This window comes from Camarhynchus parvulus, chromosome 8 (assembly GCF_901933205.1).
Source record: "Camarhynchus parvulus chromosome 8, STF_HiC, whole genome shotgun sequence".
Lineage (NCBI taxonomy): Eukaryota > Metazoa > Chordata > Aves > Passeriformes > Thraupidae > Camarhynchus > Camarhynchus parvulus.
In genome coordinates, this window is record NC_044578.1 from 15,987,234 (window position 1) to 16,008,492 (window position 21,259).

The window sequence follows — 21,259 nt, forward strand, 5'->3', positions numbered from 1 at the left end:
TGATGTCCTTATCAAACAAAGTACAATACAGTTTCCCAAGTAGATTCCACTCTATAATCTGACCCTTGTTTATATATCCTGAACTTTATAAACAGAATTTAGGTTGGGCATGTTTATTTCAAACTCAAAATATAAAAAAAAACTTAAAAAAAAAAGCTTTGCTGCATGCAGAAAAAACACTCAGGGCTTAATTTTAGAAAGCCAGAATTATGTTACCATATGCAACATATTTTGTGAAACAGTATCTCGTTACTGCTTTTTTCTTGTAAGTTGTTTTATAAGGACATTATGTTTATTATTAAAATTTAAAACCATTAAGCAATTTTTTTAGTGTAGAAAAGGCAGTAATGAGGTTTTAAAAGATATTTACTAGAAATTAGTTTCTCCACTAAGCAGACTGGCATTCTAAAACAAGAATGCCTGATGATATCCATTATATCTAAATGGATTAAAATATCTGCTCCCTTTAATGACATTTTTACTTCAAGGCAGTATCTCACACAACATTTCTAACAGTAGTTAAAGCAGCACATTAATAATCACGCCATGTTCTTACAGTAGCAACAATCATTTCTGGTAGCCATTTTCTTTCCAGCTTTAACAGTGTCTCAAAGCCAACAGTCCTTCCTGCAAGCTCAGAACAAACCCAGAGGCAGCAAACTGCTCTGCGGTCTCCTCGGGCTGCACTCCTCTCTGCCTCCCTGCAGATGCCTCCAGTCCGGTGTACTCACCTACCAGCATTCTCTAGCGCCGCACCCGACTCAATTTCAGTTTACACCAATGGAAATGTGACAGCATGGCAGCTCCCTTTGCAAAAACCCCAAACGACGCAACCCCCACATTTAGGAGACTGAAGAGTTTGCTACAGAAGGATACTTTAAGGGGAGGGCAGCGCTGTAGTTCATGACTGTCACCTGCAGGCGCTGAGAACAGAGCCCAGCACAGGATCACCGAGCCGCAGGCAGCGCCTCGGTCACCGCACCACTGCAGCCACCAACCTCCGCAGATCACAGATAACCACGCCAAAGCCAGTGCTGGAGCCAAAAACAATTTCTTCATAGACTTATTCTGAATATCTCTGAATTTTCTACGTTGTAAGGCAGACTAGTGTACACATTCACTTCCAAGTCTTCTCTGCATTTCTAAAGTCTTAAAAATGACAAAACTTGAAACACTTTATTGAAGTAAGACTGCAATGTAGATTTCAAAAAAAGGTTGAGCCTAAAATCCTACAGCTCAAAATTAGTGATAAATTACTATTTTCTTCTTTCCTTAAAAAAATTACCAAAAAATCTCCCCTTCTTGCTATACATGACAGTTTGAAAAAAAGCAGTAGAGAACAGAAAGCAAATTACATAAACATTTGTAACAGCAATGGCAGGAAATAGTGAACTGGTATTAGCACATAAGTACCCCCTACAAAACAGGATCCTAAGCCCAAATTCAGCTCCTCACAAGTTTGTTCCAGTTGAAAGGGCAGCTATGCTGGGATCACGAGCTCTAATGCCTGCTGTTGTCTGTCTAGACAGCATTTCTGACATTTCCTGACCATAGCAGGAAAGGGAATCTCCTGTTCCTAGCCTCAGAGGAAGTCTATTTTCTGTGCCCATGAAAATGTAAAATGTAACAAAAATTTCCTAGAGATTTCATGCATACTTTTCATAAGTATTCACAAAGCTTTGCTCATTAAGTGCTAAGAAATATCTCATTAAGGGCTTGCACTTAAAATGAAGGAAGGCTTATGGTGAACTCTGAATTGGTGCAGCAGAGATTTTATTCTGATATCCCTATGACAGTACCTTCCAGCAGAGGACAGAGTACATATTTTGGAGTATCACTCCCTGTAAAGAGGACTGCTAACTCTCAAACAGCCTTCTTCCTTATCAGAAGACTAAGCTGTGACTACAATGAATGTTCCAAGATGAAGAAAATAACCATATAAAACAATCCCCAAAAAACACAAATTCCAAACCAATCACCTAACTTTTTCCAAATAAAATATACACATATTTCATACAATAGGATTCAGCCACTGCTTATCAGATTTGAAGTGAAGCTACAAAATGCTTCCTAATTGGGTTGATATATAAGCTATAATCTTTACAATCTATGAAAGAGCACTTTGGGGAGCCACATGTACTTTAGCCAGTAACACAAGGACTTCCCTTCATTCAGCTGGAGCCTGCTTTTTGGTAACAGAGGAATGATTTTGATGAAGGAGGAAAGTTATAATATGCTGTCAACACTATCACCTTCACAGCCATTGAAAACGTAAAAAATCCCTTCCTCACTGAGCTGCTCAGTGTTCATCTTTGGTCTGGTGACACTCTAAGTTTTCCAGCATTGTCCATGGCCCACATAAATAGGTAAAAACTATTTCCTACATTAGATAAGCTGTAGCAATGCAACATAATTGAGCCAGTTGTGTTTTATTTTACACCTTCATGCCATATAGCTGCATTAGTGTTTTTGGAATAGGAACAACAGTCATTTTACAACTGAGGTTATTCTACCAGACCTGGCAAGCAAACTGGGACAAATGCTTCCACATCCCTCTTTGAAATGTAGTTTGTGACCACTGTCATGAACACTCAATTGAGCCAGCCACACACCACCAGCACCACAACCACAGTTCAGGTCTGACACAGCATCGACATCTCGTTAGTAAGCTCCTATTCATGGTCCCTGTGTTCAACTGGACAGGGTCCACAAGATGATATACTCATCACACAGGAGCATTTCCTATGGTGAAATGTCACAGCGTTTACTAAAGTTACTGCCTTTGCTACAAAATTATTCCATGAAAAGCATTTTGCTATGAAGCAGGTGTTTTCAAGATCTACCCCAAGGACTCCACTCAAGTTATACAGTACCTCGAGGTCTACTTTCTAAACTGTTTAATAAACATCTATGGAGTCCCCATGCGAGATTGCAAGAAGATGCAGCAGTTCTATGCAGGCTTCACTTCAAGATCAGGGTTTAATTAATATTTTTCTTCTCAGCATTGAACCCTTTAAATGCTTGTGGACTTATTCACTTCCTTTTGTTTCAGGGAAAAGTTTAAAATCTTTGATTCTTTTGCTATTTCAATTAGTTCTTCCAAATACACAAAGGGAAAACGGTATTTCCAGCACGCCACACCAGTCATCCTCACCTGTGCATATCCAGCCCATTGGCTGTCCTTGATTTGTCAGTTTCCCTAACCAGAGCAGGCTTCCCAACCAAACTTTCAAAAAGTAGCTCAAGAAACAGGAAAGACGAGACAGATACTCTAAGCCTCCTTCATATGCTTTACACTGGATTACTAGGATAGCACCAAAGAACTGGATCTGCATGGGCTAAGATTACATAAAATCCAAGAGTATAAATGGCACAAGTCATTCACATCACTACTCTGTTTCAGAATATAGACATGGTTTTTAAAGTGAAGCAAAGAAACCTGTATGTTTCCCACTCTAAAAAGGACATAACTCCAAGACAGAAATATTTTCTTCTAGCAAGTAAACAGCTTATGTTTTTTGCAGTAATAACAAAGCTTCTTAAAACAAACCAAAATCAGCACCAAAGATAAAGGAAACTTTGCCATTGTCTTGGACATCCACAGTTAAAATAAAAAACCTCTGCATACCTTGTTCAAAGGCTTTATAAATTCCCAAAGAGTAATATGTCCCAAAAGCTTGGTGTTCTACATCAACAGAGGCTCTGTGCCTTCTTTTGGGCCCCTAAACACAGCTGACTATTTGCCTACTGCCTGGCCCCAGAGCTCCTATGTTTCATCATCACCAGGAGTTTCGTAAGTATACAAGTTAGATTTCAAGACCTCCTGTTTGTTTTCCACTGAAACACTGAAGAAAATATAACCAATACTTAAATGCTGAGAGAATATGTATGAATATGAAACCTGGTTTAAATGGACAAAAGGAGCAAGAGTAACTTTTCCTCAAGTTCAAAGACAACATATGGAAGCACACCAAATTAAAGCAATTCTGATAAAAAAGTTCAGAACTTACTTAATACCTACTTAACTTTTAACAGCTTCAGACAAAACAAGAGCCATGAATGACACCGCAGAACTCTGATAAAAGTACAGAAATACATAAGGGATTGTTAAAAATTTAAGAAATAACCTGTCTTTATCCTCAGATTCACAAAACAAAAGAAATTCCAAGAACAAATAAAACAGAAAACAAAGGAAGTTACAGCACAGAACAGGTCAACTTCTCCAAAATTAAGCCTTCAGAATATCCAAACCAAAGTTCTTCCTTGAACCAGAAAACTCTTTGGAATTTACGATATTTAGAGGAAAACAGTGATATTTGTATCCTTGATTTTTTATGAGGTATAGGCAGTCACAAAGCACTCAGACTTGTACTTTGGTCTTAAAAAGCCAAGAGGGTTTTGGGGTGGAGGATTTTTTGTTGTTTTCTGGTCAGGGTTTTTTGTGGGAGGAGGGCTGAGAAGTGAGGTGGGCTTTTTACACTATTAGGATTGTCCTGTGGAAAAGTACTGATAACTTTAACAGTTTTGCATTCTTTCAAATAGCTGCCGATTTAACATCATACAGGTTTGCTTTTTATTTCTGAATGCTAAAATCCACTTTAAGGACAGGAAGAAATGCTAATGAATCTACAGTGGCAGAAAACATGAAGAAAAAGAACAGCCTCAAGCAGGTAAAAACCAGAGCAGTCTTTCCTGCTGAAAATGGCATTCTGGAAAATTACTTTAAAAATGGAAGGAAAGTTAAGGCAAAACTGTCTGTCATAACAAAAGTGAAATCACAGAGATATTTCTTTGGACAAAAGCACCCTAGCTCCTAGTATTAGTATCACTAAGTTGGAAGAAAACTTTGATCAAAGAAGATCATGGAAACCACAACACAGGTGATCTCTAATTAATCCTCCATCTTTTATATTTACATCCTTTGAAAACAGTATGCATCAGCACGCTTCAGGAGCAGCTTACCAGATGGACCTAAAGCCAAGTTACTAGAAATATATAAAATAGAACTTTATTTAAAACAGCACCCAGTATCCTAAAGATCAAAGCAATCAACTTGCAGAAGTCAAACAAACCTACTTTCTTTAAATGGCTCCACATGAAAAATACCCAAAAATGAACTCATCATTAATGCTCCAAAAGACATGAAAGAAGGTCCTGCTGTGATGCTGCAGTACTTCTTATGCAAAACTATCAACTCATCTCTCTAATTTCCTAATGGACATAGCTGAACTTCTGAAAAGACTAAAGAACCTGGATGCCTTCAGTTTTACTGAATGTCAGTACATTATCCTAAATATTGCCTTCATTTAGAACTTCGTATGATGTTTGAAACCACAATATTCCAACTCTAAATTGTTTGTCTACATACAAATATTGATAAATATCTGTAAAGATAAACAGAGAAACACAACTGCTTACTTGTTCTTAACATAACTCCTTACTAGACAAGTCATCACCTCTGCTCATCTCTGGTAACACTTCACTGGACCAAAAAAATGGAAGGCAAATTCCAAAGTTGTTTTTAGTGTCTAAAAGACATTTCTAAAAATGAATTATCACAGTACCTGTATAGTATTTTTAGAAATACTGTGACATTTCAGTTATATAGGAACTTGGATGGCTTCTCCCAAGCATCATTTCTATTTTTGCACTCTCCTTTGTGCAAAAATACATTGTACCTTTTAGTGCTCATTACTGCTGGTAAAACATTGAAAAGCAATAGCAGTCTTACCACTGTAGTAGAGAGAGATAGCTGAAGAACAATTTTTTTTCAGGACAAGCTGTTCTTCTTCCTCTCCAAATCTTACACATGCTAGGAAAGAAACAATCTCTGTCATCCACCAGCTCTTTCAGCCACACATACAGCAGTGAGAATCACACTGAACATCCTCAGTAAGTCTCACCACCTCCAAAGCCTGGGAACAAGGGCCTGGCATTTAGGGGAACATGGCACAGACCACTAGTGATGTACTTACTCCAAAACACTAACAAAAGGAAAGGTCTCTAAGAATCCCTGCTAAAGCAGCTCACCAACAAGTCAACTACTTTTCATCACCTGAGTCACTACTGTCCAACACAGTCAAGGCTTCAAAAAGACACAGAAAAAGCCAATCACTATCCTAAACCACTTCTGTAAGAAAACAAGTTAAATAAAACAAATGTTCAATAGTTTCCCCAAAGCAAAGATCTAGAAAGATCACGGACAGTACCTACTATCTTTGGTTTATGTAACACACAAAGGTTTAAGTAACCTTTCCACCTCTGTTTCTGCAGCATTTCAGCTCAACTTGCATTCCAGACATTCAAGTTCTACTCCCTCCATTCTGTAATTGCTCCAAACCCTTCCAATTTTTTCACTGTGGCTTATCCAGGTATATTCACCATCACATGTCTCCCCAAATTATTTTCTCCCTTTTACCTCAGCAAAAAAACATACTTTTTCATTAATAACTACCCGATTAGGGAGTTCTAAGTGCCATTTTGTTCTCAACTTTCTACAATATGAGGAACTGTTTAAAAAGTAAGTTCAGAATGCTAATATTCACTGCAATTCATACACAGTGCAGTTATTTTCATTACATGCCACAGAGTCTGAGTTTTAAAGTTTTGCCCAAGAACATAAAAGATCAGGTGATTTCAGTAAGTCAAGAAGCGTGCTATGAAAAAGGAAGCAAAAGAGGGCAGAGTACTCACTTCAGTGTGGGAGAGAACTGTGAGAAGCCAGCTGCAGAACTGCCACTTCCCACTCCCTGTGATAGCACACACAATCAAGACTTTCTCACAGAAGATACACTCACAGCTATGGTATTAAAACAAAAAACCCAGCACTTCTGTGTGAAGGAAAAAAGTTATTTATATTAGAACTTTGCAGGCAGAGCCTGTCCTCTGTTGAAAATATTGTTTCTAATACCAAGCCGATTGGGTAGCAACAACAAAAATACAGCTGTTGGAAAAAAACACTCCCTTCCCCTGTCCTCCCCACCAATTATCACTGGGAGAACACAGAATCTGGTGGGTTTGGTGAAGGCTCCTAAACACCTTCATAAGAATACACAATATTCTTATATGCAAAAATACAATAACCTATATAAAAATAAACACAATAATAAATACAACAATCTACAACCACTGTTTTGGTTGTTGGAAGCCTAATTTTAGGATACAAATTCTATAGATTTCCACAGTCTTCTGACTGAAAAGGATAAATTCAGAGAACTAAGTTAATTTCCAAACTCTTCTGACTGAAAAGGATAAATTCAGAAAACTAAGTTAGTATCAGAGACAGCTCCTGAAACTCAAAAGTCACAAAACTGTTGTATATGCCCACATTTAAAGACGAAGAAAGGTATCAGCAACAAACATTATAAACATTGAGGGCCTTCCAAAAGTAAGCATCAAAAATTGTATCACATAGTGCTCTTAGGAGAGCTGAGCAGAAGCAGAAGCAAACAGCAGAAATATACAGAGGACAAGCACTCCAGAAAATGAAAACTGAAGCTAAAATAGAAAAAAACCCGTATCAGCCAGAACACCCCAACCAAACCAATGAAAACCCTAAACCACAACCAGCACCATCACCCACCGACTGCAGCCAGGCCTGTAACAGCCACAGCCACTTCCCACCAGCAGCAGCAAGGAGCAGCTTCAGAGCTGCCACGCTTTACCAGCAGACATAAAAGGATCCGTTTTCCAAAAGCAGTCACCTGACCTCCTGCTGTCTGCCTTTTCTGGAAAACTCAGCCCTGTCCCTACCAAAGAGCCACACTGGGAAAGTAGATGGGATAAAGCACAATTCGATGCCATCAATGTACCAAAATATTATTCTGTGAAAAAGCAGGCAGAAGGGACTCATTACTACATTTCAATGATTACATTTGCTAAGGAATTCCTTGTCCTTCACTCAAAAAAAGTGGATGCATCAGGTAAAGGCCTGTAAATAAAGGTAAATTACACAAGAGATACTTTGCTGTGAAAAGTATTTTTACAAATGGGTGCTATCAGTTGGTCCAGAGAACAGGGAAGGTACAATGATCTCCATTAATGACTTCAGCTACAATTGGACCGATCAATAAGGCACCTGTAATTCCTCCCATCCTGTTTCCCAAAATGCACCCTCTCCTGTTCTACTGCTTTGTAAAAATGAATGTTATCAAGTAGCCATTTAAGGCAAGCAAAAAATACAGACATTCAAATACTCCAAAACAGTGTCCCTTTATGAAGAAAAAAAAATCCAATTAAGTATGATAAGTATCTAACTCATAGCATTCAGCATGCTGAAAGGTTACAACACACTAACAAGGGGCCTGAAATATTCCTAAACCCAGCCATCTGACCTTTATTCTGATTTGAGCATAAACTTCACATAAACTGGATTAAGTTTCAAGAAATACTGAATTACTAAACAGCCCATCATCCTTAAACTAGTTAATTATTTGTAAGAAAAAGCACTCAATATCAATCAATAAACATCAACTAGAGAATTCCATTTCCAGTATCTGGATTTAGTATGAACCAGTATGAATCAGTTCCCATTCCAAGAGCATTACAATTACTTCTACTGGAGTGAGAGTTCTCTGTAATCCCAGGTTTGCTCAGAACTGTTATGTCAGTTAACATTTAGAACACAGAACATACACACACACTGTTAAGCCACTGTCTTCCCCCATTTAACCTCACTGGCAATGTAAGGGCCTGGCTTTTGTGAACCTAACAGCTACTGTGTACAGCTGAACAGCAACAGGAAGGCAGGATTTAAACAACTAGATGTAAAAGAAATAATTTTATATGAAATTATTTTATAATATATTTGATTATGAAAATTTAAAAAAGCTTGCTCTCCTTCTCGTCTACCACTAAATCCTATAGATTCCGGGTAGACTTTGTACCAGGATAAAATATTCACTACACAACAGTGAACTGCAGACTAGATAAGTAACAGAGCCCATTGTGCTTTTTCAAATCTTGAAAACAACACATATTAGAAGTTTATGCAAACTCATTACATGGTCTTTCTTGATGGTGAACTGTGATTTGAGCCCCAAACGACATCCCAGAGGATTATTGCACTATAGAGGTGCACAGTATTTGCATCTGGTTTTACATGGCCATTTCACATCCTTGCCATCCAAGAGCTTTTCTACAATTCTGTGAACAATGTGGGCTACTATCACTGCTCGCATAAAGGTTCCTATTAATTGATCAAAGGGACACAATGTATACAGGCATTAACGTTTATGTGAGTTTTCTGTCTGGGTTTACTGGGATTTTTTTGCTAATTAGGCATAAAAAGGACATTTTTTCATGATACTACAAACTTAAGAAATCAAAACAAAGATGCTCCAAGTGGTCAGTGCATTTTTCTCCTACTAGCCAGGTCACCTGTTGAGAGTTCAACTACCTTTTCTACCTTTTTGCATTAAGAACTTCCATACTTTCCTGGGCATATTCCTCCTAGTGCTACTAAGCATAAATCAGACACTGGACTTCATCAAACTTCCAGGAAAAAAAAGTCAGAGTAGTACACCCTCAGTTGTTTGCTTGGTTTTGGGGTTTTTTTTACAGTGATATTTGCCCAGGGCTTTTTTTTTTAATTAAAAAGAAATAATGCCGACTGAACAAATGAAAAAAATGTATAAAAGGACAAGTCAAGTCTCTTTGGCGACATTAGAGGTGCTTTCCTCCACGAAACTCCTCTTCCTTGGCTAGGTCTTTTTAGTAAAAATGAAATCTGTAAGAATGAATACTAGACATCAGAGGAAACTATTCTAAAAAGATATTCTGAAGATTATTAATTTCAGTTCTCACTGTATTTCTTGTATAACTCTGCACCACATTCCTCTGCAGTTGCATTAAACAGGTTTGCAACATCAGCTCGGACTCTAAGTCAGTGTAACAGGATTGTCACACTGCACTGCTCTTTGATGCACCCTGCGTAAACTCCTCTCCAATAAGAAAATTGCTGCATTTTGTCTGCACCTAAGTGACCCACTAAAAGGCTCCCCAGATGTATCCTGCTTTGTCTAATCAGTCCATTTATTCTGTCCTCAAATCCCCAACCTTGCACAAGTCAGGTAGTAAAGAATTCTACACAGAAGAATCACATTAAGTCACCAAAACTCTGAAGCACTTCACCCTCCACTGTGAAGAATCTTCTCTTTAAAATTTGTTTTATGATTTGAATCAAAAATTAAGTTGCAACTTGTATTAAAAATTCTGTCAATTAATTCATGTGTTAATTCATTACTCTATACAAGATGAAATGACTTTGCACTAAAATCTGGTGCACATTCATTCTTCATATGCATTTGAAAGCAAAGTTCCATAACACAATCTTCATAATTAAATTATGTACTGGAAAGGGAGGCAGGAATCACAATACCACTGCAAATGAGGTTCTGCTTAAAGGGCTAGAGCTGTACAGCACTGATGGAAGCCTATTTTGATATATCATACTTGTTTTCCATGACCACTTGACTTGTCAGTTTACAGACCACACTACCACGACAGAGGTACTGCCAACAGTAGTACAGGCTGAAGGTTACACACAAGCCCTAAGAAGAAATAAAACTTTCTACATTTCACACCCGTTTCATTTGTCAAGATGATGCTCATCACTGCAAGCTGGTAACACAAACTTTGTCAGAGAAATCACCAGATCCTGAAGCTGTTGGGAGCCCGAATACACGACTCTGGTACCTGAACTGGTAACTTTTCCCTCGCTGTTGTAAACCATCTCTGCGCCGGGAGCTGTACCCCCGCTCCCGGAGGGCACACGGCGGCGGGCCGGGGACTCGCCAGCCCTTTGTACCGACACCGGGCGTTTCAGAGCCTGCCCGCTCCACGTCAAGAAGGAAGGGAGCGAAGGGGAGGGTGAGGAGCGCACGCTCTCCCTGTCCCAGGACGGCAGCACAACCTTTCCCGGGTGGGCCGCCAGCAGAGGGGGGCAGCGCGGGCGGGCCTCGCACCGGGGAGACGCGCGACGGAGCACAAGCGGCCCTGCGGGACCCGCCGGGGCGGGCGGCGGCAAGGCACGGACGCCTGCGGGCCCCCAGAGTGACCCCGGCCGCCCTCGAGCTACGGCGCTGTCCCGCCCGGCCGCCCCCGCCCGCGGGGCATTACCTGGCTCCCGCTGCCGCCGGCCCGGCCCCAGGCCCCGAGCGGCGGCCCCGAGCTGCCCAGCTCCTCCGCGCCTGGCAATGGCGGCGGCCCCGCTCCCCCTCCCCGCTCCGCGCTCACTGGCTGCGCCGCTTCATGTGACCGAACAAAACCCTCCTCGACACAGCCCTTTGTGTCCCGCCCGGCCGGGGCACCGGGAACGCCGCTCGTCGGCTCGGGGAGGTGGCGAGGGGCGCTTGTCGGGACGGAGAGAGGCCACAAGGCGGGCTGGAGAAGGAAGGGCCGGGGAGGGCAGCGCCTGCCACGGCCGCTCGGCCTCCGCCACGCCGCCGTCCCGGCCCGGCCACTTACCGCGGCGGGGGCGGCTGCGGCCGAGCCGCGGTGCCGCACCAGGTCGGAGGCGGCCGCCATGTTCCCGATGCGGCAGGATGGGGCAGAGCCGCCCGCTCCGCCACCCGCCGCTAGGGGCGGGCGGCCGGCCCGGCCCGGCCCGGATTGGGTGGGCTCCGCTCGGCCCCGGCCCGCGCCCCCCGGCCCGCGGGGCCCTGCGCCTCCCGCTCTCCCCCTTCACTCCGCGGCCGGGCGGGGACGGCCGGGGGCGCGATACAAAAAACTAAATCGTAACGGGAAACTCACGGGCTCGCCGGGCTGTGCGTCACGCCGGGGTTACGTCCTGCGCGCGGCGCCGTGACGTCATCGCGCAAGCCTCCCGACCGCCCCGCCGCTCCGCGCGCGGCTGCACGCATACGCACACATGCGCGCCGCCCTGGGAGAAGGGCGCACGCGCACGGCCTCCCCTCTCTGCCCCCGCCGGGAGCGCGCGGCCCCGCCCGCTCGGAGGGAATGTCCGTCCCCCTCGGGCTCGGAGGGAATGTCCCTCCCGGGCGGCTCCCCAAGCCCGCCGCCCGCCCTGCGGGCTGCCCTTCGCACAGGCCTGGGAAAGCGGGTCAGGTGCGGCAGGATGTGCGCGGAGCGCTCCCGAGGCAGCGGGGACGCCGAGGCCGGCTGAGGCTCGGGCTGCTGCGGTGCCGGGGGCGCGGGGAACCTGAGCGCAGCGGGCACTGCCCGGGCGGCGAGAAGCCATGAGGTGACAAAAAGACACATTCGGTGCCATTCTCTCCTCAGACTAAGGCTGCTGAAGCGAGCCTCGGCTCACAGAGGGAATTCTCCCGCAGTCAGGGGAGAATGCTAAGTGCATAGAGACTGCTTAGATGAGTTAATTTTTTCCTTTCAGACTTGCCGGGCCCGGGGGATTTCACACTCGAGTGAGAAGCTGATAAAGGCAACGTTAGAGGTGTGAGCGGTGGTCAGTATGCTCAGGGACACGACAGATGTCAGGAGAAAGGAAGAGGAAAAACATGGCACATATAATTCAAAAGGGGGGAATAGGTAGAGCCAAGCACTGTCAATCATTCCCGCCTCTATTCCCAGAAAAGTACTGAAGCAAATAATCACACATCTTTAAGTACATGACAGCTAATGAAGTGGTAAGTTACAGCCAACATAGATTTGTCAAAAAAATCACATCGAGCCAAACTCGTCCCGAGCTGTGACAGAATACCAGGCCTTGGATGTGAGTAGTGCTCGGTCGGTTATGGCTTGACTTAAGTCAGGTTTTGACACCATCTCAGAGAAGTCTTAATTGAGCAAGCAAAAGACATAATGAAATGACTGCAGTGGTGCAAAATTACATCAGCAACGTTTCACTGTGACAAATAGCAGGACAGCAGATACGGTTCCCTGGAGGTGGGTATGTCATGACTGTGGTCCCAAGTCTAATTATATATGTGACAGAATACAGTTTACATGGATTGGATTTGCCAACAATGCCAAACTGGCAGAGCTGGAAGCATGTTACAGCACAAGAAAAGAATTCAAAACTTTCCTGAAAAATAGTTGCAGAAATATGATGCAATTGAATAAATACAAGTGCCAACCTCAACATTTAAGCAGGAAAATAACAATTACACAATTGCAAGACTGGGAACAGATGAATAAACACCAGGTTTACAGAAAAGGGGCTGGGGATCAGAGTAAATCACAAACTGAACATGCATCAACAATGTCACACTGTTGTGAAAAAAGCTGCAGTACAGAGAGATGCGTAAACAGAACTGTCATATCTAGGACATAGGAAGAATTCCTCATCTTTAGTACTGGTGAAGCCTCATCTGTGTGTTCAGATTTGGCCTCTGCATTTCAAGAAAAATTTCTTTCAAAAGCTTCCAGTAGAAGACAGTACAAGGAAGGGAAGGGAAAAAAGTCACCATTTTAAAAGATGTGACCCTAATTGAAAATAGGAATGTGTGGGATTTTTTAGTCTAGAGAATAAAAGACTATGGGGAGAAAAATACATTGTTCACTGAGTCCACTGCAGACAAGGCTAAACATAACAGCTTTAAACTGTACTGAGAAATTTCAGTTAGACATTAGGAACAGTTCTATTGCGATATGGATAAGTAAAACTGGCATATATTCTCTACATGATCCTGGAAATGGTATTAGTATGCTTTTTAATATTAAGTTAAATATCTATAAGGAAAATATAGAAGAATTTGACTGCTGTGAAGTAATGGAGGAACACTAGGTTATAATTGCTTTCAGCATAATTTTCTGTAGCTGCAGTTACTATCCAGATACCTAGATATCTGTTCTGATCCTATTTTTTCCTGACAAAAGTGAATCCCAGAGGCATTTAAACATTTAATGTGTTATCATGATCTCATGCACAGGTGTAGATATCCCCTTTGGGAGTCTTTGTCATGTTACAATCAGTATAGCTGTGTGGCAACGTATGTCACATGCTCAGCTAATTTGCTAATTTATAAACTTTATATATCATTATAAATTCCACATTTAAAAACAATGTGTGTGTTACTGCTCACATAACCATTGTCTATCACAGCTTTCACTTTTCTTTGCTTTTTCTCCATGGTACCAGAGGCTAACTTCCCCCAAAATCCATTAAATTCAGGGGTTTCTCTGGAGCTTGCCAGTTAGGAGAAGGCAGTGTGAGTGGTTTATGTTGCAGGACTGAGACCCACCAAACTCAACTCATTAGCGATGACTAAAAGGCCATTAAATAGGCCAATTTTCAATCTCCACTGAGTTAGACTGAATTCAAACTGATAGCCCACAGGCAAAAGGCTATGAATTTCATTAACAGTACCCCAAAGCATTCAGTCCTCTAATGAGTGCTAATATTATTCTTCTGAGAATTAAGCTTGTTTTCTGAAAATATACATTTATAAAATTGAGTTCTAATTATTTTGGAGCTTTAAGGACAGTTTTTCCACTGCTCTTAAACAAAAGAAACATTATCATCTTGTGCAATCCACAGATTCCTTCTAAGATTCTTACATGATATGTGCTCCACATTGACCAAAATACAAACAACAAAAATGTGAAAAAGCAAATATTAATACTAGCCCTATGCTTCTTGCTGAAAATAATATATTTTATTGCACGCAATCATTTTAAGGTCATCACACTTATTTAAATATATGTTGCCCAATAGAAGGTAAGATTTAAGGAACAGCAATTGTTGCTTCAATTCTGCAATTAATAACTGAAGGAAATCCCCAAATTCCATAAAAGTATTAACTTATAGAAGATGCAATGTTTTATTAGATTTCACATCTATTTGTGAACAAGTAAAATGCTTAGCATAACAAAACCTGAACTTCAGTTCTAATGCTGCCAAATCCCACAATTTATTAATAGTTTAAAGATATCTAGCAGTTTTTTAATCTCTCAATACTTGAACTAAGAGGCCCAATTCCATTAGCACTAGTGGATTCTTAAAAATGCTTATGATTCACATAATCTGTGGATCAAAAAAATCCACATTTGGTGTGAATGAATAAAGAACATAAACGCAGTATTTCATTTAAATGGCAGTGTGGTAAAAGATTACGTCCAGTGGTGTCAGAAGTCTTTTTAGATTTCTAATTCCACTTCTGTTGCCATTTGTAGTATGTGAAAAGTAGCAGATGATCTTAAAGGTTGCCTGATGGATTAAGAAGACTTGAGAAACAGACACCAAATGACACAAAATTGGGATTGCATGTCTGCACAAAATAGAAACTTTAGGACCAGTGAAGCATTCTAATGTTAGTAAAGGAACATGTAATGGCCAGTAGAGAAAAACACAATAGGATCCTTGAAAATCAAGCCAGATACTGCACAGCTGGCTTTCTGTTTGCAGGAATTCTGGCTGTGGCCTGGATTATTTCTCCACCAATGCAGACAAGGCCTAATAATGGTTAAAACAGCATTTGAAAATCTCTTGAGAGAATGATGCTCCTAGTTCCTCCTGATCTTCAACATAGCTATAAAAAGCTTAAACCAAGGCAGGTTCTTTCAAGTTAGCAGCAAAGTATGATTAACTGCAACCAATTTAGTAACTGTTTCTTCATATAAACGTTTTTGTAGCTGAAGCTGCAGAGGGAGAATTGGAAAATGTTTAAGCTGAAGCATTTTGAATGAAAGAAGACTGCAAATGCCTCCTTGTAACACATAGCAAAATCCCAAATGCCTGGAGGGAAAAACTTTTTAATGATAATTTCTTACATTTATATAGCACCTTTAATTCCCTAGGACCCCGAGCACTTCATTAACTCTACGCAAAAAGCTTCACCATGGAAATATAGCCCCTCTATGCATCATTCCTTGAACATTTCATATTCAGTTGACATATATTCTGGTTATCCTGTGTACAGCAAGCAAAACAACAACAGATAAAATATTAAGCTATATAATTTTGAGTTATAGAACAATTTAAGGCTGTATGGTTTACAAAATGCTGTCATGTAATGGATACATCACATTTAGCCCATTAATTTTTCTTCTCCATTTACTATTTCAATCTCATCTTTATACCATAGCCCTTGGTAGAAAATTTTGTCTTCCGTAACTTTTTCAAAATTGAAATTATTCTTGAAGTCTGATTTTCAGACAAAAATGTTCTCTATAGGAAAAAGTAGCATCTTCTATGAAATACTCTACAACAGTCTGAAAAAGTAGAGGTTCTGAGTACCTGAGATATAGTGATGGGATTTTTTTAAGGCGAGATGGTTATACTAATAAAATCCCCTATCTTTATCTATAAAGTTTATCTTGTCTTTGCCTTTAGACCCTTGTAACTACAAAAAGAAGCACACAGAAACATGATATGAAAGATACCAGTATTTCATTGCTCAACTTGCCACAGAGTTTTTCTTTACACTCTACAGAGATGTTTCTGGTTTCTTGGCCTTTCTTACAATGACATAATGCAGATTTCACTAATATCCATGAATTTAGGAACTCAATGTACTGGTTGTTTCAACAAACAGTAATCAACATTATTTCAACTGAAATATTAGAAGAACTAATAAAATAATTATTTGGAGCAGTTTAATTTATTTCAACATTGTAAAAACAAAAAGGGTGAAGATGACTTTTCCTAATATTTTTTTTTCTGCTTGAGCTGTTGATTCATGTTTTGCTGGCTTGCTTCTTTCACAGGCCCTTTTGAGATACAGTTGTCATGTTAATTAAAGAGGATTGTCTCATCTATTTTTCAGACAGAACAAAAAAAGTATTTTACTTATAAATTTAGTCTCTGCCATAAATCAAGATATCCTAGTCATCTTTGTCAATATGAATTAAACTTTAAAAATTACCAGTAAAATAATAAGAGAGCAGTAAGAACATATAGATAAAATTAAAACCATTAAGCATTAAAGCTATGTCTCTCTTAACAGTGATCCCAAGATAAGGTTAGTCCTGAAATAAAGTATTCTGCAACAGAAGGGTGTTTAGACAGCATGCCTAGGGAAACATTACTGCTTTGCACTGTGGATTGCCTTTAGAACTGTCCTACTGTTGTGTGTGTTTGAAATCTCAGAGAATATTGCTCAGACTACATAATAAAGACAACTGCCACTGTTTTCTCACTGCTCAGCCTCTGTCCATAGGCAGTGGTATGAAAATTTCCATGGCTGTTGCTCAGACCTGCTCCCCTTGGCTAGGCCTGTGCTTGCAATTACAAACCAGCTTTTGTCAGGACAGCAGCTCGCTCCCAGCTTCCCACAGTCATCTCCTGTTCTCAGGCTCACCACTATGGAGTGTTCCTGTCATCTGCCACCCATCAGAGGGGAGCAGCTGCTGGGGCAGCACTGCCTGCCTGGCACACCAGGCTCCATTCTTAGCTGTTTCACAGGTACCGCCACTGTAAACATTATCAATTACATATCCTGGATTCATTATCAGTAGTCATTCATCAACGTTAGCCCTTATGCTCATTTTATTTCATCAGGTGTTATTCTATTTGATCCTCCATTAAAAATGACAATAGCTAAGCCTACGTCTGTGTTCCTTTCAGGAGGATCTGCCATCTCTCTTCTCACATTTGAGTTACTGAGCTCAAGTCTCACAGAATTCAAAGATCACAAGAAAGCAGATTAGTGTAGGAAAATACCACCATACATTATAACACTGACCTTCTTAAAAACAATGCATTGCCTTGGAGAGTTGCCATTTGCATCACACACAGGAAGCATTAATATATGAAAATATGCTATGAGCAACGAAACTATAACAGGTTGCTTCCTGAATCTGTTGATTAATTATAATTTACTGTGAGGGGAAGAAAGCAGTGGCAGTAAACTGGCCTTCAATAGATGATGGAAAAGGACCTAGATCTAATAGGTATAAATTATCATAGCTCTGCTTACCTGATGATTCAGTTCACATTATAGGACCAAAATGATACTCAGGGAGAAGACAGACATAGTAATTTCAAGATCCTTGTTTCAAGTGTCACACTGGTAGCCTCAGCATCCCCTTGCAGAGGTCACAGCATGAAGGAATCCAGCTCCTACCACTTTGGGCCAGACCTTTGTCACGACTGTGCTACGCTGGCAGGGTGCTAGTGACAAGAGGGAAACTGCACTAGGCCTGAGAGTGTCACCTTCTGTCTCCTTCAGGGTGTGTCACCCCACCTCCCACATCCACCTCTGTGACTAGCATCAGGGTCACACCCAGGGCTGCAGCATGTATCAGAGACCAGAGCAATGTCAATGTGGAGAATTAGTGACAAGAATCCTTTCAGGCACACTCCATCTCCAAAGTTGTGACTTTTCTATGTCCAGTGAGGGACACAGGTGGCACAACATGGGGAAGTCACCTCCCTCAAACAGAGACCATTTCAACACCCTCCCCAAAAGGAAAAGGCATTGCTAGCCAACCCCCACCACTTCCGTACTTCAAAGTCATCTGGCCAGATGGAAGCCAGGACAAAGATCCAAGTGAAGACATCTTCACCAAAACCCTGTGCCTTAAGAAGCAAGTTCCATATGTTTTAGCAGCACTTGAAAAATGAACAGTGTCTCTCAGTCATCAAAATCATTGCCAGGCAGTGCAATGATTCAAACTGCCTTCTTTTCCCTGCAATTTCCTACTCCTCTGCCTGGTAAGCAATTGCTACATCAGCAATTCTGATTTCTCTCACCATTCCATGGACATGCACACCTTCCTGTCCTTATGCTTGACCCAACTGCAAAAAGCTTTATTATTGTTTGATTGTAAAGTACCAGAGGTTTGTGTATGGGAAGACATAGCAACCGCTTCTAAAGAAGTAAAGAAAACAACAACAACAAAAAAACCATTTTACTATTATTAATGTGGAAGTACTGTGGATCTTATTTTGTGTTTAGGTAAGATCACAGCAGCAGAAAGTCTGTTTGATATGCCATATCTTCTGTTTGTTTCTTAATTGTAAGGAGTTTGGTTTTGATCAAGACAATTAATTATGAATATACCTGAGTTTTCTAACATCAGGGCTAAAACTTAAAAAAAAACCACAAAAGCATTTTTAGACTATGTTGTAGTGTATAGATAAGTATATATCTTCAGGGCATAAAAACAGGCATCTTTGTAATGGAATCCTGAAAAGAAGGGGGGGAGGAACTACATAAAATTGTGATACAGTCTTAAGAGTTAATATGCAATTGTGAAAAATTATTTATTAAATTTTGTGGTTGCACAGAATCAGTCTATGGCATGGTTTGTTAACAAAAAAGACCAAGGTACAACCTAGGGTTATTATAATAATAGCATTATTACCCAGTAACTTTTTCCTTTCCAACTTCCCTGCCAATCCCCTTTCATGCCAAAGGAAGAGGAGCATCTCTTAGCTCCTCACTTTGACCCACATCCATTAGCACTCATCTGCTAAAACATATCTTCAGTGCAATGATCAAAAGCTATATTAAAACTTTTGCTTCTCTCTTGTTCATCCAGTATTTCCATATCACATCCCACTTAAACTCTCAGGTGAATTATTTTGAACAGCAGCTCATTTGCCATTATCTCATTCAGGAAATACTGTCAGGTTTGGGATTTGCAGGCAGATCTTGTATTATACCACTCACTACTGGTTTTAGTGTGAAGCTCATATGAACATAAAGTGTCCCATTATAAGCTCATTGAAATAACTGCTCATTGAAAGACTTTAATGAGCTTTCAACCAGGCTCTGGTTGAAACTTCTAGCACTAATTTTCCTACTAACAAAAATCTATGTATTTAAAATAACTGCAAAATACTTATTTCAGTATCTTGGAATGCATGCTGAGAAGTGGTTTCTCAGAGAAAAGAATGAGTGAGGAAACTTAGAAGAACAGTCATGTTCAATTTTAAAATTTGTCCCAGTTTCACAGGCCTTGGCTCTGGGTTCCAACAAAGTGTGTGAAAGGGACTCAGATAAAGCTTTTGAAGTGTATTTTTAGTTAGATTGTGCAGATAATTCATAGAGTAAAAATGGGGTATCTGTAAAAGCAGAAATAGTCAGCAGAGTAGTGTAATTTTGGGAATTTCAGCAGAAACAGCTATATCTGAATACTCAGGAAGCACTCAAATCTGTCTATTAGTGTGTCAAACATGTCCCTCTAATTCCATCCCAAGCATATCAGAATTTCTTCTTAAGACATTATATGTGAATTGTCATTCAAATATACCTCTAGCTTTTACATACTACACTTATATTGTACTCTTAAACAGCATAGAAATTTTTACTTAATCTGCACAAAAGAGAATCCTGATTTTGAATTTTAACAGGAACCAGATAATGGCAGTTTAATATTTCATGTAGATGTCTTAATCAGCAAGTCATTTAACCCAATCCATGTAAGAGAGTACGTTTTAAAGGATCTCACAAACAAGCAATAACCGTGTTTTGTCACATTTTATCAATTATGCTTTCCAAAAGAGGAGGGTGTCATCTCATTTGTGATAGTTTTAGGAAGCAGAGCTCTCCACAGTGACTGTTAAAATGGCACATGCTGGGGAAAACAGTGCTTATTAGGATTAATTTAAGACAATGGGTACTCACTAAGTCTGAATAGTATATAATCACTTCCATCATTAATGCATTACAGTTTATCTCATCCTTTAAAAAGAAGTAATTCTATATTGAGAATTCCTTTTTTTCCCTGACAGAGCTGACAGAATTTAAATCTCAGGCCCAAAGGAGGAGAGCAGTGGCTCGAGGCATGCAGCCCTCCTGTGCTGCAGCAGGACAGTGCAGAGGGCAGTTCAGGACAGCAAGGGCTACATGGAACAGTGACAGCCCATCCTTTCAGGAGTTTCAAGTAGTAGGTTGTGGAAAATTAATGATGCCTGACTGTCAGAGCTTGTGTTGATCAAACAGCTCTGCAGCCTGCTGAGAGCAGAGAGGCTGAAAACGCCCTCTGAGAACACAACCTGCTTTTGCTGCACAGGACCCAGAAACAGGAGATCATGGTGCTTCAGAGCAGATCAGGGAGCTGATACCTGGTGTTAACAAGAGGCCCAGGCTGCAAACAAGGGTGAGCATTCAGGACACAGAGTGACCATTTCTAACCCCAGGCATGTGTGAACTCTGGCCCCTTGTACCTCTTGTGCCAGAAAGGGTCACTGTGAAGTACAGCCTGGGCAGCAGCAAGCTGTGGAGCTCCTGAATGCAGAGGTGTTGGGAATCAAGGTAGGACAACCAGAAGACATGCACAGGGGCCAGCTTATAGGTACCCCTATACCATAGCAGCAGGATACCCTGTAGAGCCTTTCCAGTACTCATGTGACATCAGAACACATGTACCACATACAAGCCACAACCTACACACC

The 21,259-nt window shown here is 40.9% G+C and overlaps 1 protein-coding gene across 9 annotated transcripts in view; it reads right to left on the minus strand.

Moving 5' to 3' along the window:
* Nucleotides 1–21,259, minus strand: part of ZNF644 (zinc finger protein 644) — a 76,007-nt gene that overhangs the window by 35,961 nt on the left and 18,787 nt on the right. For 2 of the 9 annotated variants that reach the window (XM_030953967.1, XM_030953975.1), the window contains exon 1: nucleotides 11,752–11,832. The exons of 2 other annotated variants lie outside the window; for them this stretch is intronic. The gene's annotated coding sequence lies outside the window, so the exon portion shown is untranslated. 5 more of the 9 variants (XM_030953972.1, XM_030953976.1, XM_030953968.1 and 2 more) reach the window with 5 other exon arrangements.